The following is a 14,856-nucleotide window of genomic DNA, read 5'->3' on the forward strand; positions in this document are numbered from 1 at the left end:
TACATTTTGATTAATGTACATTTCTGACATTGTCAACTACTTATAAAACTTTTTGTTTGCTTTCGTATTTTTTATTGAAGCATAGTTTATATAAAATATGTTACACATGTACAATATAGTAATTCTCAATGTTAAAGGTTATACTCCATTTAAGGTTATTATAAAACATATTTGCTTTATTTTCAAAATTATAATTTATTTAAACTATCAAAAACCCTCTAATTCACTGGTTTCTCCCATCTACCACTGCCTGCCTCTGGCAATCAGTCTTTTTAATCTATGTCTTTTGATTGGAGAATCTAGTTTATTTACATTTAAAGTGAATATTGACAAGTAGGTGCTTATTGCTATTCTGTTCATTGTTTTCTGGCTGTTTTTATAGTTTGTGTTTCTTTTTTCTTCTCTCTCTTCCTTTGTGGTTTGATGACTCTTCTGTGGAATGCTTGTATTTTCTTTATCTTTTGTGTCATTACCATATGGTTTTGATTTGGGTTACCTTTAGGATTACCCTTGGGACTTCCCTGGTGGCTGTGGCTCAGCGGTAAAGAATCCATCTGCAATGCAGGAGATGTGGGCTGACCCTTGGGTTAAGAAGATCCTCTGGAGGAGGGCATGGCAACCCACTTCAGTGCTCTTGCCTGGAGGATCCCATGGACAGAGGTGCCTGGCAGGCTATAGTTCTTAGAGCTGCAAAAAGTCAGAATAACTGAAGCGATTGAGCACACACACACAAGAATAACCCATAATGATTTACAACAGATATTTTAAGTTGATAACAACTTAAGTTTGATTACATTATAGAGTTCAATGTTATTACTTCTCCCACCCTATGTTTTATTAAAAAGGTAAGTATGAATGATTTAGAAATAATAATGAACCTTATAACAATCAACTTGAAGGCAAAAAGGATTAAAGTAGCTTCGTTTATGAAGTCATCACAACATATCATTTAGAGTGAATAATTACTTATATTGCATCATTTTCAATAGTTAATTGCTATGATTTGGCAAGAATGTGAGTATGGACAGTTTTGCTAAGATGAAACACCATTCACCACTGCTTTTCACTGATCTATTTTGAAATAAATATGGAACTTCTTGAATTAAGTCCAATGAAAAGTTAATTATTTAAATGACTGTAGGGCTTTGTCCAATCCTTATAAACAAGTAGAAAATAATGGAAGAATGTCTGTATTTCCTGGTTTATTGTATGTAGTTTCATTAAGAATATTTCCCTCATGTTTATCAATAAATATGCATAAATTTGAAGGTTAGTTGTAAGGCCAGATTCCTAGCCATGTGTGCTTATGTAACAAGAGTGGAGAATGAGGAAGGAAGAAACCACATTTGACTGAAACTTGAAAATCTACATGCAGAAAAATTGAGACATTTCACGCTCTAAGTCAGCAATAGTCACTGTTCCTGCTGCAAGCAGTCAAATAAATGTAGATGCTTTTCTTTGAACTAGTTCCTCAAAATAGTGAGGACCAATAAATTATTTATGTTATTTTATAATGGTTTCATAACCAAAACTGATAAAACTAAAACATTTCAGAGTGAGATAGATGTAAAATTCACAAAGCTACACTAACCATTGTTGCATTTTGGCATTTACTTGGGTGCTCAGAGATGATACTTGATACCACGTACAGAACTGCTGTCAGTGTATGGTGTTGATGAATCTATATTTGCCATCCCTGAAACATCATTCATAGGGTTGGTAAACACTTATGGGTGTTCACTTCCTCCCTTGGTTACATAAAGCCATTTAAAAATATTCTCTCCTGAATATGATATTTCTTTCTCATTTTATTTTTGTCCCCCTAAACTAGGACAACGTTAAGGGAGAAATATCAATAACCTCAGATATGCAGATGACACCATCCTTATGTCAGAAAGTGAAGAGGAACTAAAAAGTCTCTTGATGAAAGTGAAAGAGGAAAGTGAAAAAGTTGTCTTAAAGCTCAACATTCAGAAAACTAAGATCATGGCATCCAGTCCCATCACTTCATGGGAAATAGATGGGGAGACAGTGGAAACAGTGTCAGACTTTATTTTTTGGGGGCTCCAAGATCACTGCAGATGGTGATTTCAGCCATGAAATTAAAACATGCTTACTCCTTGGAAGGAAAGTTATGACCAACCTAGATAGCATATTAAAAATCAGAGACATTACTTTGCCAACAAAGGTCCGTCTAGTCAAGGCTACGGTTTTTCCAGTGGTCATGTATGGATGTGAGAGTTGGACTGTGAAGAAAGCTGAGTGCAAAAGAATTGATGCTTTTGAACTGTGGTGTTGGAGAAGACTCTTGAGAGTCCCTTGGACTGCAAGGAGATCCAACCAGTCCATCCTAAAGGAGATCAGTCCTGGGTGTTCATTGGAAGGACTGATGCTGAAGCTGAGACTCCAATACTTTGGCCACCTGATGTGAAGAGCTGAGTCATTTGAAAATTAAGACCCTGATGCTGGGAGGGATTGGGGGCAGGAGGAGAAGGGGACGACAGAGGATGAGATGGTGGGATGGTAACACCAACTCAACGGACATGGGTTTGGGTAGATCTGGGAGTTGGTGATGGACAGGGAGGCCTGGCATGCTGCAGTCGATGGGGTTGCAGAGTTGGACATGACTGGGCGACTGAGCTGAACTGAACTGAACTGAGCCTGCGAATTACTCTTATTGCATTCGTTTAGTCTCTGTCTGGCCAGCATTACTTTCCTTCTCTCGTCTTCCCTCTTCCCCTCTGTCTTCATTTGGTGGCTGCTCCTGTTTCCCCTCAGCTGCTCCAGGGGAAATCATCAAACGCTCACAAAATCTACTCTCTGGCCACATTTGACTGGGGTTGATGTGTATAGTTATCAAAATCCTATTATAACTTTTCTCTGGGGTTGTGAAACTGGGAGCTTGAAAAAGGAATCAGCTTCCTGATGATACAAACCTCCAGATGTGAGTGTCTCAACCTCTTTGGACCTGCTTTCCCACTATGAGGAGAAACAAGACTGATACCCTTTAAAGAGAAAGGGAAGGAAGGAGAGAGAGATGCAGAGAATGTTGGTGAGAGAGTTTGTCCTATGAAGGCTCCAGTGGCGGGCTCTCGCTGTTCCCAGCCTTCTGCCGCTCTTACAGTTTCCTTGTTCTTTCCTTCCATAATCTCTGTAATGCAACAACTTCTCTTCATTCCCTACGCAAGGTTGAGTTCAGTTTCTGTTACTTGCCATCAACACTCTTCTGACTGATACGCTTAACCCTTATGCAGCAGAAATTGCAAACACCTAATTATGGATATTTCCTAAATCCACCTGGGAAGCGCTGGTGGCTCAGCCAGTAAAGTATCCGCCTGCAACGCAGGGGACCGGGGTTTGATCCCTGGGTCGGGAAGATCCCTGGAGAAGGGCACGGCCACCCACCCCAGTGTTCTTGCCTGGAGAATCCCCATGGACAGAGGAGACTGGTGGGCTACACTCCATGAGTTTGCAGAGTCGGACATGACCAAGCGACTAATACTTTACTTTTTACTCATAAAGCTAACCACGGTCATACCTAAGGAGAAATAAGTACACTGTCTAGTTCACTAGTTTGAGCCCAACTGAGTGACATCTATTTCATTTAAGAGATCATCAATCTGCTGGTCCAATAGAAGCCCCACATGGAAGGTAGGAAATCAGAAAGAGTTACACTTTCAAGTAAATATAGATGCAAAAAAATAATAAATAAATACAAATAAACTGTGTTTGTGTGTATGTGCTTGTGTTTTCAAGAAGCTTAATATCCCTCTAAATCATCATTGTCATTAATCAAGATTCTGACCAAGAATTATGAATCAAATCCTATCTGTTCCATTTATCAGGAGAGAAACTTAGATGTGTTACTTACCTTTTTCTGGGCTTCATTATCATCAACTATTAAATAGCAACAATTTTAGTAGATTTTTAGAATAATCATGAGGTTTAAATGACTAGATGCATAGATGGAGATATGGGTAAGAATGTAAGTATATATTTATCTATATCAATTAGAGCAATGTCTTGGAAAAGGAAGTGCTGTACAATATCATTTATTATTTTCAATCACTGATAAATGCTACCTCTATGTTTCCCTCCTATGACAGGAGCCATATAAGTATCTAGTAATTCCCATTATTTTTCCTAGAACACATTTAGAATTCTTATCAATAATTCTTTCCTTATCTATACCCTATCACCACTATCTGAGGTTAAACTCACTAAAAAACATAGAAAAAACAACATTGACAGTAATCACCAAAATTGTCTTTTTTGTGATGGATACTACAGGGTACTTATTAACTTCATTTTTAACTTGGCATTTTGTCATGACATTTTCTTGTATCTGCATACTGTGACTTGCATGATTTATTCTTCTAAAACATATTAAAGATGAGCTATATATATATGTTTTATAAAATTGCAAATCTCATGTTTAGCTTTCAGTGTATGATGTCCACTGCAAACAGAATTGATGGATATTTACTAGGCTGTACTTAACAATGAAAACAAGCTAGTGCTATTTATTACATTTCTTAAATCAAGTGGAAAGTAAACAGAACTATAAATTCCCTTGATATGTGTTATTTAAGGTGTATAACATATTTTGAAAATTTTAAGAACACGTAAGTTTATAATAAAATTTCAGAAGGTCATCTTAGTCTCAGAACATTAATATTTGTAAATTAGAGGATAATTACTTAACAGTATTGTGATGATTCTTGCCATACATCAATATGAACCAGCAATAGGTATACATTAATTTTGTATTATATGAATCAATCGGAGAGGGCTCTTGCCTGGAAAATCCCATGGACGGGGGAGCCTGGTGGGCTGCAGTCCCTGGGGTCTGAAGAGTCAGACACGACTGAGCGACTTCACTTTCACTTTCCACTTTCATGCATTGGAGAAGGGAATGGAAACCCACTCCAGTGTTCTTGCCTGGAGAATCCCAGGGACGGGGGAGCCTGGTGGGCTGCTGTCTATGGGGTCGCACAGAGTCGGACATGACTGAAGCGACTTAGTAGCAGCAGCATATGAATCAATATATATTTCTTTCTATCTTGTCAAAAAGTAGCAGTAAGAAAAGATTGAAGCTTTATCACTACAAGGAATTTCATTAATTTTACAAGAGTTGAAATAGAGTATGAGTGCTTTCTGTGTGCATATGACCTCATATATCCAAAATATGAGCTTAAATCATTTAAAATGCACATTTATATATTCATGATGTGTATTTCTATGAAGTAATTTTAAAACATTTAATATAAATACGTGCTGAAAATTTGATGCTTCTGAACTGTGGTGTTGGAGAAGACTCTTAAGAGTCACTTGGACTGCAAGGAGATCCAATCAGTCCATCCTAAAGGAAATCAGTCCTGAATATTCATTGGAAGGACTGATGCTAAAGTTGAAGCTCCAGTACTTCGGCCACCTGATGCGAAGAACTGACTCACTGGAAAAGACTCCGATTCTGGGAAAGATTGAAGGCAAGAGAAGAAGGGAATGACAGAGGGTGAGATGGTTGGATGGTATCACCGGCTTGAATGACATGAGTTTGAGCAAGTTTCAGGAGTTGGTGACGGACAGGGAAGACTGCTGTGCCGTGGTCCATGGAGTTTCAAAGAGATGAACATGACCGAGCAACTGAACTGAATGTAAATATGACTAAAGAAAGCATTAAATGATTTTTTTAAATGAGAGAAACTAAAAGAGAAAAAAATATAGGTTAAAAAGCTTAAGTGCATTTGGGAAAATAAAAGGGAAATAGAATCAAGGGAATTCAACACATATATGACAAAATTGTATTATGACTAATGTTATAACGTTTGGAGAAGGGGCTCATGGAGCAAAAAAATTGAAGCTTTAGTGATTAGAAAACTGAGTGATCTGATTTATGTCATTCTCAATGTAAGATTTACAGTGAATTTTGAATATAGAAATATGTGAATAGAGAAAATATTATAAAAGGACTGAGCAGATCAAATCAGTGCTTCACAGATTTTGTATGGAGTTCTAGCTGAGAAATGGGTTCTATTTTAAGTCCAGTGAAATATTCACATCTTCTTAGTTCATATTGTTAAAGTAAAACCCTCTAAGACCTTTAGACCCTCTCTTAATATGTAAATAGTATTTAAGTCTCCTCTTTTAAACCACATAATCTCCATCAGTTTTCTTCAAAATTTAAAAAGAACTTTTGATATATATATATAATCTGATTATTTTAATTTGAAACAATATTCATACAAGAGAGAAACACTGAGGAATGTCACTTTTGCTGTTAAAATTATATCATCTTCAGTAAATTTAAAAAATTTTAATTATGAATATTCTTAAACAGGCAGATGCATTTCTAATTTTCCCAATATACTTGACATATCTGTAACACCCCATGTGATGAGAAAGTGGAACCGTGACTACAAACCTAAATTTAAATACAGCCTGTCAACCTAATATACAGTCCAGGAGTGAAGATAATTGATGTGTGTACGGCAATCAGAATAAGCCCCAATACTAAATTATGTATTTGCTGCTGCTGTGCCACCAAGACCATTATCTGGTATGTTTATAAATTTAAAATTTTCCTTGCAGGAAAGATATGCTTCTAATAACTCTGGCTTCATGGTGAAATCAGGCTTTAGAAACATGATTCCAATGTGTACTTACTTTTGACCCTATATAAGAAGATTATCTTTCTGTATTCTGGGCTAAATATTTTCTGAGTTTTAAGTATTTAAAATACTGTATTTCTCAATAACACAGCCAGATAGAAAACTGCCAACAGTCCTAGAATATTTTCATATGAATTTTAGTCCCTTTTTCATCATTAAATTGGAAATTGACATTGGCATTGGTGCATTTAAATGTTAACTGGTGAAGATATGGAGGTGGTGAAGAAAACACACAAGGGCAAATGGCTGAAAGGGAAAGAGAAGAGATAGTATATAACTTCAAGGTATCTTAGTACTAACTCTCCTTCTAAGCTGTGAATTTTTAATTAGAAATATGGGGCAGAGAACAGCTAGAGGGGTGGAGTAGATACTGTTTAATTTGTTCATCCCTAACAGCCACTACTGAAATCTCTTCAAAATGCATTACTGTCAGCCTGCCTCCAGCTTGCAAACAAGTTAGATTATCAAAGTTCATTTTGGTATGTTTGAGGGTTTTGAAATGTTGAAATATATTTTCTTATGAAAATATAATAATGGCATCATAATGCTAAAAGTGACAGCTTTCTAAAACAAGCAGTGTAACCTAATGAATCTGCTATACAGTTTAGCAGATGGGCCAATGAAAACTATAGAACCTGGCTAAGATTTATAATTTGTCTGCGATGCAGAAGACCCAGGTTCAATCCCTGGGTCAGCAAGATCCCCTGAAGGAGAGCATGGCTACCCAACTCCAGTATTCTTGCCTGGGAAATTCCATGGACAGAGGAGTCTGGTGGATTATGGTCCATGGGGTCACAAGGAGTTGGACTTGACTGAGTGATTTTCACTTTCAACTTTCAAGATTTATAAAATTAATTCCATGAAATGTGTTTTCAATTTCTAACCTGGTCTTTGACCTCGCAGTGAGATGTCTAGAACTCGTAGTTCCAGCGAATGATCTACAAATTTGTATAGTCTATAGATCTGACTATTTAAAGTGATTTAGAACCGGGAGTAATTGTGAATGAATCAACTCAAAGGCAAATCATAGCTTCCTCCTGCTACTGAGTGTTCCAATCAAGATGATTTTCAGTTGGCATCACTGCATAACAGAAAACATAAACCACAGTTTACAGATGAAGAAACAAACACGGATCAATGAAGTGACTTTCCAAGGTATACAGAGCTTGTAAAATGGTAGATCTGAGGTCTGAGCCAGCAGTGCAACAATTTGAGGGGCCCAGTGGAAAATGAAAATGCAAGGTCCCTTATTCAAATATCAGGAAGAAAAGATTTTTCCCTTCTTCCACAGCTTGCCTCTCCAGGTGTTGTGGTGGTTTTCATTTGATATTTGATGTTATGCTCCTTAGGGCATGGGAGGATTTGAGGGGCAACTGTTCAGTTCAGTTCAGTCGCTCAGTCGTGTCTGACTCTTTGTGACCCCATGAACCACAGCACGCCAGGCCTCCCTGTCTGTCACCAACTCCCGGAGTTTACTCAAACTCATGTCCATTGAGTCGGTGATGCCATCCAACCATCTCATCCTCTGTTGTCCCTTCTCCTCCTGCTCCCAATCCCTTCCAGCATCAGGGTCTTTTCCAATGAGTCAGTTCTTCACATAAGGTGGCCAAAGTACTGGAGTTTCAGCTTCAGAATCAGTCCTTCCAATGAACACCCAGGACTGATCTCCTTTAGGATGGACTGGTTGGATCTCCTTGCAGTCCAAGGGACTTTCAAGAGTCTTCTCCAACACCACAGTTCAAAAGCATCAGTTTTTTGGTGCTCAGCTTTCTTCACAGTCCAACTCTCACATCCATACATAACCACTGGAAAAACCATAGCCTTGACCAGATGGACCTTTGTTGGTAAAGTAATATTTCTGCTTTTTAATATGCTGTCTAGGTTGGTCATAACTTTCCTTCCAAGGAGTAAGCGTCTTTTAATTTCATGGCTGCAGTCACCCTCTGCAGTGATCTTGGAGCCCAAAAAAGTAAAGTCTGACACTGTTTCCACTGTCTCCCCATCTATTTCCCATGAAATAGGAAGTATAGGAAACCCTTAACAGAGTGTGGAGTCACATGCCTAAACACACTATTCCCCCTCCATGGGTGGAGGGTGTCAGTAGTTTCTGGGTCGGGGCAGATGATGGAGAACCCACTCACTCAGGAGAAGCAGAAAGGTGGGATGTCCATGGAAGCAGGATGTGGGTGTCAAGGCATACAGGCTCCATTGCTCCATCAAACTTCATTTGCAAAGCACGGATTCAAAGAGAAAACTAAGAATTTCAAGGCAGCTACTGGTAGAGCATCAGCTCCCAGGTTTATGAGCATGGGTTCCTGGGAAGATCACATGGACTTAAAGCTGATCTATCCAGGACACTAAATCTGATTATTTTATTTCAAGTTTCTTATTTTTCCACTATAGTAACTGCCTGTCTATCTTGAAGATTATTTGTAAAATAACTTTCTTAAAATGTAGCATTTCCATGGAGAGGGCCTGAAATTTGAGGTCTTAGGAGAGAGAGGCTTGAATGAACGGTTCACAAGGTTTTGCCCTTTGATTTTACTCTGAAGGCATGCTCTTCATATAGAAGTGAGTGCTTTTTACACTCTTGCCATCAGTAACCACTGACCTCTCTTAGCAAAGCAGTTCCTGTGCTTTGATGTAGTAAAACTCATCAAGCACAAAATATATATTTCACTGGGACTTCTTGACCATGACTTATTGAAAAGTCAGGAGCAGAAGTTAGCTTTCAGTTTCAGGTATGGTGCCTTTTTTCTTCCACCAGGCAAACTTTGCCTCGTCTGGCTTTTAAAATTTATAGGCTGGTTTATTGTAATATATTAGGTGCACCAGGTACCCATCCATATTTTAGCTTTTAGCTATATTTGTATGTGTGATGGGAGTTGGTGCAAATTGAGAGAAGGAATATTATTGGGAGAAGAAAACACTATTCATAGCAATCTTAATAAATGAACCAATTAACACAACATCTCTTATAAGAAGATATGGATGAAATATACATGGCTATTTTTGTTTTATCGGTTAGCATTCGCATTCCGACAGAAAGGATTTAAGATAAGCATGCTTGGTTCCATTAATGGAAACAGATGTTTGCATTTCTTCTAGGAAAATTTTTGCGGTTTGAAATATCAAGTATCTAAATATGCTGTCAATGTGCTTACTGACAGTGTCTCAGCGACATAGGCAGTTTGTGATCATCTTAGTTTTTATCATAAAGGTGACAGGCATTTTAATGGTCCTGTCTTGATCTAGAATAATAGTTACAGCTTTTTTCCCATCCCTCAAAAGCACTCTAAATCTTTGTAAGTAAAGGAAGATAGTTAAGATTGACTGTGTTTTCCAAATTTGCTGAGACAGACTTTTCTAAATATTTTATATGCTCAGGTAAATGTGAAAAGTTGTGGATCTACAGTATATATTTGGAATGAATCAAAAATCTGGCTCATCTTTGATTGATTCTAATTGCTTTTATTTGATGGAGGTAGATATTTGAAGGTGGTGCATCTTTTCATCTTTCCATAATTTTTCCTTCCAGTTGCCCAATTGATCAATCTTAATTATATAAAAAGGAAGCCTCCATTTTGAATATCTCCTCTGTATTATCTTTGCAGATTCACCAAAATAAAAGTTCAAAGGAGAGTGGAAATGAAGTATAAATGAGTCTCACTTCTTCAGATTTATTCAACGAGAATATTCAAGAGTAGGTAACAAAGCATCTGCATAAATAATTCATTTCATTAGTGATTACTGTGTAGTCAACCCAAATCTAGCATGCTTTTTCATTCAAACTACTGGAATCTTCCTTCTTTTCTTTCTGAGACCATCACATGAATGCTTTCTGATATCATTCGGGTCTCAAAAGTCCCTTTATTGAAGTATTTTTCCTGAACAATCTAGCTAAACAGGCAATTTTTCAATATTCATATAAGGCAACCCCAAACATTGATTTATCTTCCTGAAAAAAAATGACATAAGGACAGCAAGTGTTTTCTCTAGTGTCTTACCCTGGAGTTAGAGTTCTACATTAAATATAAAATAAAGGCCAGATAAAATATGTGATTAAAATGGAGATTGTCAGAACAAAAATGAGATTATTTTGTGATATTTCTTTACTTAATACATTTTCAAATAGATTCAGAATGAATAAATGCCTCATTCGAAGACACAGCGATCTATAGGAAAGCTAAGCCCAGGATGAAATTTTCCAATTTGCTAAACTGGCAAAAAGTATTTCCACAGCTTCCTCTTGTTTAATGAGAATTCTTTACTTTAGAAAATCAGCCCAAGCAAAGGGAATTTGCTTACCACACGAAAGGAAGAGAAAGCTGTCTTCAGTTCGGTTGCGAGCCTAGACAAGGTTGTGTGTGCTTTTTCTTTCTCCATGCGTCTCCTCTGCTTCTCTTGGTATGTTGACCTTAGTTTCTCTAGCTGGCGATAAGGTAAGGTAAAGGTAAAGTCACTCAGTTGTGTCCGACACTTTGTGACCCCACGGACTGTAGCCTACCAGGCTCCTCTGTCCATGGGATTTTCCAAGCAAGAATACTGAAGTGGGTTGTCATTTCCTTCTCCAGGGGGTCTTCCCGACCCAGGGATTGAACCCGGGTCTTCAGCATTGCAGACAGATGCTTTACCGTCTGATCCACCAGCAAGCCCCTAACTGGCGATAAGCTTTCTTTAATGTGGCTAGAGATAAGACCCACCTTCCCCCTATCCTATAAGATTCTAGGTTAGTAATTAATCCCAGTGAGAGACAGACAGAATTTTCCCCCAAAACCACGTATACAAACAAAATACAGTGTCTCCAAGAGTTTCTGCTTCAGGGTATACACTTCTCTGAATAAATCACTATAGGAGATAGATTGACTGTGACTAGTTCATAGAGTTATAAATTCAATTTTGTTTTCAAGACAACAGGTTTATTACTAAAGCTCAGTTCAGTTCAGTTCCATCACTCTGTCATGTACAACTCTTTGCAATCCCATGGCCTGCAGCACACCAGGCCTCCCTGTCCATTACCTACTCCCAGAGCTTGCTAAAACTCATGTCCATCAAGTTGGTGATGCCATCCAACCATCTCATCCTCTGTCATCCCCTTCTCCTCCTACCTTCAATCTTTCCCAGAATCAGGGAATGAGTCAGCTCTTTGCATCAGGTGACCAAAGTATATTGGAGATTCAGCTTCAACATCAGTCCTTCCAATGAATATTCAGGACTGATTTCCTTTAGGATGGACTGGTTTGATCTCCTTGCTGTCCAAGGGACTCCCAAGAGTCTTCTCCAACACCACAGTTCAGAAGCATCAACTCTTCGATGCTCAGCTTTCTTTATGGTCCAACTCTCACATCCATACATGACTACTGGATAACCATATTTTTGACTAGATGGACATTTGTTAGAAAAGTAATGTCTCTGCTTTTTAATATGCTGTCTAGATTGGACATAGCTTTTCTTCCAAGGAGCAAGGGTCTTTTAATTTCAAGGCTATAGTCACCACCTGCAGTGATTTTGGAGGCCAAGAAAATAAAATCTCTCACTGTTTCCATTGTTTCTCCATCTGTTTGCCATGAAGTGATGGGACTAGATGTCTGATCTTGGTTTTTTGAATGTTGAGTTTTAAGCCAACTTTTTCACTCTCCACTTTCACTTTCATCAAGAGGCTCTTTAGTTCTTCGCTTTCTGCCATTAGGGTGGTATCATCTGCATATCTGAGGTTATTGATATTTCTCCCAGCAATCTTGATTCCAGCTTGTGCTTCATCCAGTCTGGCATTTTGCATGATGTACTCTGCATATAAGTTAAATAAGCGGGACGACAATATACAGCCTTGATGTACTCCTTTCCCAATTTTAAACCAGTCCATAGTTCGGTGTCCGGTTATAACTGTTGCTTCTTGACCTGCAAACAGATTTCTCAGGAGGCAGGTAAGGTGGTCTGATATTCCCATCTCTTTAAGAATTTTCCACTGTTTCTTGTGATCCACACAGTCAAAGGTGTAGTCAATGAAGCAGAAGTAGATGGTTTTCTGAAATTCTCTTGCTTTTTCTATACTCCAACAGATGTTGGCAATTAGATCTCTGGTTCCTCTGTCTTTTCTAAATCCAGCTTGAACATTTAGAAGTTCATGGTTCATGTAATATTGAAGCCCGGTGTGGAGAATTTTGAGCATTACTTTGCTAGCATGTGAGATGAGTGCATTTGTGTGTTAGTTTGAGCATTCTTTGGGATTGCCTTTCTTTGGGATTGGGATGAAAACTGACTTTTCCCAGTCCTGTGACCACTGCTGTGTTTTCCAAATATGCTAGCATATTGAGTGCAGCACTTTCACAGCATTGTCTTTTTAGGATTTGAAATAGCTCAACTGGAATTCCATCACCTCCACTAGCTTTGTTCATAGGGATGCTTCATAAGGCTCACTTGACTTTGCACCCCAGAATGTCTGGCTCTAGGTGAGTGATCACATCATCATGGTTATCTGGGTCATGAAGATCTTTTTGTATAGTTCTTCTGTGTGTTCTTGCTACCTCTTCTTAACATCTTCTGCTTCTGTTAGGTCCATACCATTTCTGTCCTTTATTGAGCCCATCTTTGCATGAAGTGTTTCCTTGGTATCTCTAATTTTCTTGAAGAGATCTCTAGTCTTCCCCATTCTATTGTTTTCCTCTATTTCTTTGCATTGATCACTGAGGAAGGCTTTCTTTTCTCTCCTTGCTATTCTTTGGAAATCTGCATTCAGATGGATATATCTTTCTTTTTCTCCTTTGCCTTTTACTTCTCTTCTTTTCTCTGCTATATGTACGGCCTCCTCAGAAAGCCATTTTGCCTTTTTGCATTTCTTTTTCTTGGGGATGGTTTTGATCACCACCTCCTGCACAATGTTATGAACCTCCATCCATAGTTCTTCAGGCACTCTGTCTATCAGATCTAATCCCTTAATATAACTAGGAGAAGAAAATATTATACAGAGGGCAGGCAAAAACCAGTGCTACCACAAGCAGTTATTCACAATTTATTTTTTACATACACATGACCTTCCATATATATAAAGTTTATACAAAAAGCATTCACCAAATGCCTTCTTCCTGATTAGTTATCAGCTCTAAATTCAGTATTTCTGTGTACGTAAAACTTCTGACTCTTCATTTGAGATTATCATATATTTTCTTGCTGATCTTTTCTAAGATACATCTTAAAAGAGATAGAAAATTGTATTGCTTGAATATACATCATAATTCAAAAGGAGTAATTCAATACCTTAATAGAAGAGAAAAAAATGTAAAAACTAATTTCAGTTAATAAGCATTAATCAATTTAAGAAAAGTTTTATCAATAGCTATTATGAACAGTTTTCTATATTATTCTAAAATAAACTTCTAAGGCCATCACCAGGCCAAAATATATTCACAGTATTTAAGAAAAAAAAATAACTTACTCTTTTGTAAGAATCCATCTATTTTTAATTTCTTGCCATGCTGAACATCTATGCTTGATCCCTCTATAAGCATTTCCATTGTTAAAGGTGTCCTCACTATTTATAGAGAAAGGAGACTGCTCTTTTGTGTCAACCTTACCCCCAGCAAAGGATGCACAGTCTCCTTAATTCTTCACAGGATAGTCAGTTCTAGTCATCACAGCTGACAAGCATTACATGAAGGTGGCGAATTCTGAAGAAGTAAATATACCCTGTGACCACTGCAGTTTATGCTTTCAGAGATCCTTCGTGTGTTACTCCCTGATCTGCTCCTATGCCACGGCTCTGGCATTGGGAGGGATCTATATGCTGCTGTGTTTCAGAATCCAGAGGGAAAAAATGACTCCAATACTTAGAAATGAGGTTCTCTCACTTTAGTTGAAGCCCAACCCCCTGGGTCCTTACTTCCTGGATAATTTCCCAGGTAATTTGCAATAGATAAATCTAATATTTTTAAAAGATCTTTTTATGTGGGCCATTTTTAAAGTCTTTATTGAATTTGTCTTTATTGAACTTGTTACAATATTGCTTCTGTTTTATGTCTTGGGTTTTTTTTTTTGCCATGAGGTATGTGGGATCTCAGCTCCCAATCAGGGATCAAATCCACACCCCCTGCATTGGAAGGCAAAGTCTTAACCACTGGACCACTAGGGAAGTCCGTTAATCTCTTTTTAAAAAACCTCAACTCCCACAAGACTGCAGTCAGGGCTTCTG

The sequence above is a fragment of the Odocoileus virginianus genome, chromosome 21, assembly GCF_023699985.2.
Source record: "Odocoileus virginianus isolate 20LAN1187 ecotype Illinois chromosome 21, Ovbor_1.2, whole genome shotgun sequence".
NCBI classification, from domain to species: Eukaryota; Metazoa; Chordata; class Mammalia; order Artiodactyla; family Cervidae; genus Odocoileus; species Odocoileus virginianus.